Here is a 5,298-nt window from a genome sequence, read left to right as displayed (position 1 = left end):
GATCTGATGTGTAATTTCAAAATAAAAGACCATTAAAATAGTTTAGATCTATTCCCCCTAAGTTGCCGTGCCCATTGCTGAGAAACTCTCTGTTTTCAAAGACTGCTACCACTTCTGGGTGAAAGAGGGACAACTCTAGAACAGAACCAGAAAGTGGCAACTAGATCTGATGTGTAATTTCAAAATAAAAGACCATTAAAGTAGTAGTTTAGATCTATTCCACCTAAGTTGCCGTGCCCATTGCAGAGAAACTCTCTGTTTTCAAAGACTGCTACCACTTCTGGGTGACAGAGGGACAACTCTAGAACAGAACCAGAAAGTGGCAACTAGATCTGATGTGTAATTTCAAAATAAAAGCATTTCAAAATAGTCATTTGTTATGTTTTTCCAACCTGTTTTGAAATCTGGTTTGTATATAAGTAGTACATGTATGGGAGATTATAGAAAAATCTGTATATAAAAAAGATGATTGAGTGAGGCAGCTCTTTACATTTTCTACTTATTTGTGTATATAAAAATAAAAACGTATTATTTTAAAGGGATTTAATTTTGAAATTATAGATCATATGTGTTTGATATTTTCTGGTTGTCTTGTAGAAGTGTCGCTCTGTCACCCAGAAGTGAGAGAAGTCACTGGAATCACAAAGTTTTTCAGCAATGTGCAAGGCAACTTAGGTGGAATAGATCTAAACTACTACTTTAATGGTCTTTTATTTTGAAATAACATATCAGATCTAGTTGCCACTTTCTGGTTCTGTTCTAGAGTTGTCCCTCTGTCACCCAGAAGTGGTAGCAGTCTTTGGAAACAGAGAGTTTCTCAGCAATGGGCACGGCAACTTAGGGGAAAAGATTTTTAAAAAAATGACTATTTCGATAGGCTTTTATTTTGAAATTCCACATGGGGTCACGTGATGCAGCCTCTGCAGGCGGACGTGTGTCGGTGAGCTCCAGGTAGACCTCGGCGGTAATGGTTTTATACTAACAACTACATTGCTCCAGTTATAGAATTTATTCTTGAAACAGTGGACTACTCGAACCTGACTAATTAGTACCGAAGCTTAGTTGTTTTTGGAAGTTTTTCGTCGGCTTAAGAGAGAGTCCCCTCACGTGGGGAAGATGGCGGCTGATCAAGACAAACCAACACTGAAATCTCTGATGAAGGCTATCCGTGAATCAAAAGAAGAGCTCACTGGGCATATAAATCAAAAAACAGAACATATCCAACAATCCCTAACAAAAATAGAACAGTCATTGTCAACGCTGGCTGAACAGGTGCAGGAAATGGAGACCAGAATTGGAGCTAACGAAGACAACCTCTCTGACGCGCAAGCACGCATACTCAAAATGGAGAAGGAAATAACTTTCCTGAAAGAAAAATCGGATGACTGGAAAACCGGAGCAGGAGATCAAATGTCAAAATTATAAACATCCCAGAAAGGTCCGAAGGCACCGACATGGTTGGTTACGTGGAACGGCTAATCCCGCGGCTTCTCGGGGAGGATCACTTCCCAACCCCGGTTACCATCGAGAGGGCACACCGCCTGGGGAGAGCGACGGACCGGACCAGACCTATCCTGGTTAAGTTTCTGAACTTCAGGGACAAAGACAAAGTGCTCCGTTCGGCCAGGGACAAGGGGACGGTGCTGTTGGATAATAATCGAGTCTCATTTTACCCGGATTACAGCATCGAGGTGCAACGCAAAATGCTCGCTTTCAACGAGGTGAAGAAAAAAGTACGAGAGAAAAATATTGAATACGCCACCCGCTACCCTGCTAAACTGAGGATCAGACACGGAGGAGGATTTAAACTTTTTTCAGCCCCATCAGAGGTGGAGACCTTCCTGTCCTCTGTTCAGGATGAAGGATAGAACATTTCCCTTGTAAGATGACCAGGCATCATGACTGTTAACGGTAAAACAACGTTACACAAAACTATCCATAATTACTGACTTTCCTTCACCTGTTAAACCATTTCGTGTAACAGCGGGTATTCCTTTGCCTGTTAAACTATAGGTGAGTTAAGTAGATCTTGTTAAATATAGTTAATATTGTTCTTGAGCGTTTTCTTCTGGAGCAATCATGTTCTTTTTAGAAAAATTGTTACCTGCCGGGGATACTACAAATGTGTAGAAGCGGAGTTTATCCCACAGTTTGTTCTTTTTGGTTAATGGGGGTTAAAGTGTGGGTTTTCTCTTTTTATTTATTTCTCTCGGGATTTATGGGACACTCTCCCTATGGGGTTCATTCTGCTAATGTTGAAAACTGTAAGCTCATGGCAAAAGGTCAGAGATCTCTTTATTTGGTCCAAGTTATGTACATCTTATGTTACCTATCCAGAACATTTTCTTTATATTACTTAAAATGAATAAGACAGGACTACTAAACTGTATCTCGTTGAATGTTAGAGGGATTAACAACCCTATTAAAAGGAAGAAAGTCCTAACATACTTTAAGAAACAAAGCACAGACGTCGCCTTTATCCAAGAGACCCATCTTACTGATATAGAACATTTAAAGTTGCGCAGGGATTGGGTTGGTCAGGTATTTTATTCCTCTTTTTCATCTAAAGCTAGAGGTGTAGCCTTACTCATCAATAAAAATCTCAGATTTCGGTTAAATCATATAGAAAATGACGCAGGGGTGGCCAAGTCCAGTCCTCGAGAGCCACCATCCTGCAAGTTTCAGATGCATCCCTGCTTCAACACACCTGAATCAAATGAATGGCTCGTTATCAGGCCTCTGTAGAGCTGATCCCGGTCTGTTGGAGTAAGGATACTTCTAAAACTTGCAGGATGGTGGCTCTCGAGGACTGGACTTGGCCACCCCTGAAATGACGGATCTGGCAGATTAATTTTGGTAGATTGTGCCATAAATACAAACAGGGTAATACTTGTATCCTTATATGGCCCAAACTTAGACAATCCAGAATTTTTTAACGACTTAATTCTAAAACTGGCAGCGATTGAAGCGCCATGTATTTTGGGCGGGGACTATAACCTGGTTCTAAATCCATCAATGGATCGCTCCTCTCCTAAACATGTTACACTATCCAGATCTGCGTTGGCTCTGACCCAGGGCATGAAAGAATTAGGATTGGGGGACGTATGGCGTTTACATAATCCTATCAGTAAAGATTATTCATACTATTCCAACGTCCACAACACTTACTCAAGAATTGACATGTTTCTGATCTCACACCCACTTTTGTCACAAATTAAAACCTGCTCCTATTTAGCTGCTACGATTTCAGACCATAACCCCATACAAATGAAGTTAGAATTTCATCATCCGGTTTTCTCTTCTCCTAGATGGAGATTTAGAGAATATCTTCTTAGAGACCCTGAATTTGTTACTTTTATGAATACTAAAATTGATATATATCTGGAAGTTAATTTAAATACCTCCTCACACTCAAATATATGGGAAGCACTCAAAGCTTATATGAGAGGGCACATTATATCATATGTCTCATATAAAAACAAACAAAAAAGGGAACAGCTTTCTCAATTAGAAAAAGATATAAGGAGTTTGGAGATTGATCATTCAAGAACAAAGCACCCAGAATTACTTAATGTTTTAAAACAAAAACGGATCTTATATGACAACCTGTGTACAAGTAAAGCTGAGGCAGCAATGGCTAGAACAAGATATCATTACTACGAATTTGGCAATAAAACAAGCAAACTACTGGCGTGGCAGATAAAAAAAGAGGATAATGAAAAATATATTCAGAGTATTAACACAGATGACGGTAGATATTTAGAAAATACAAAAGATATAAATTCGGAATTTAAAAAATATTATCAATTGTTATATAAATCTGAACTTCACAAAGACAGTGTAGATATAAAACAATTTTTGAACCATTTACATTTACCTAAGATTAACACAACTGACAAAGATATACTGGATGGTGAAGTGGGTGAGGAGGAGGTTCGCCTTGCTGTTAAATCATTACAAAATAATAAAGCCCCAGGACCAGACGGCTTTCCAATTGAATTTTTTAAAACCTTTTCAAACAAATTATTAACCCCCCTTACAAACATGATCAAGGAGGCATTCCAAAAGACAGCACTTCCTCAATCTTTAGAACTTGCAACAATAACATTACTTCCCAAACCTGGAAAAGATGTACAAAAGTGCAGCAACTATAGACCCCTGAGCCTTCTCAACTCCGACTATAAGATCTTGTCTAAAATAATAGCGTCTCGACTGGAGAAAATAATCCCAAAAATTATCCATACAGATCAAACAGGTTTTGTTAAGAACCGACAGGGAGCGGACAATATTCGGAGGTTACTTCATGTTATTGATATCACTAAAAGACGAAGACACCCCTTGGTAATACTCTCTATGGATGCTGAGAAGGCGTTCGACAGAATTGAACCTGAGTTTCTTTTTGAGACTATGAGAGCTATGAATTTTGGTGAAACCTTTATTAGATACGTAAGAACACTCTTTAATGGCCCTAGATCACAGATTTTGACTAATGGGGTTCTGTCGGACGCCTTCTCGCTCTTTCGAGGCTGTAGGCAGGGCTGCCCAAGCTCTCCTAGCTTATTTTCTATTGCTATAGAACCATTAGCGATTGCTATCCGCTCTGACTTAACTATTACAGGTATAAAAATAGGTACAGAAGAACATAAACTTGCACTATATGCGGATGATTTGTTAGTATTTATATCTCATCCGTCTAAATCCTTTCCATCTTTACTGACATGCCTTGAGACATACAGTGCAGTTTCCGGCTACAAAATCAATTACTCCAAGAGTGAAGCGTTTCCACTTAATATGACAGAACAGGAGACACAACTACTACCTGGCTCATTTAAATGGTGCATGGATGGTTTTACATACCTTGGCATTAATATTAGTTCCTCGCATGATCAAATTTACAGAAGGAACTACATTTCATTAATTAATAAAACCAAAGCAGAGTTGGAACGGTGGATAGATCTCCCATTATCTTTGATTGGCAGAGTTAACTCAATTAAAATGTCTATATTACCTAAATTTATTTATTTATTTCAATGTATCCCCCTAAAAGTTCCAATGACATTTTTTAAAGATTTGGATAAAGCAATATCTCTATTCTTATGGCGAAAGAAGGTCCCAAGAGTTAAGCTTCTTACTTTACAAGCTCCCTATGCTAAAGGAGGATTAAATCTTCCAAATTTTAGAGTGTATTACCTGGCTTCCCAGTTCCGTACTCTATGGATGTGGACTCACTCAAATGATAACAATGTGAGGTGGGTCTCAATAGAACAACAAGAATTGAAATTCGGATCATTGGCAATC

The sequence above is a fragment of the Poecilia formosa genome, unplaced genomic scaffold, assembly GCF_000485575.1.
Source record: "Poecilia formosa unplaced genomic scaffold, Poecilia_formosa-5.1.2 Scaffold502, whole genome shotgun sequence".
Lineage (NCBI taxonomy): Eukaryota > Metazoa > Chordata > Actinopteri > Cyprinodontiformes > Poeciliidae > Poecilia > Poecilia formosa.
This window is presented reverse-complemented; position numbering follows the sequence as displayed.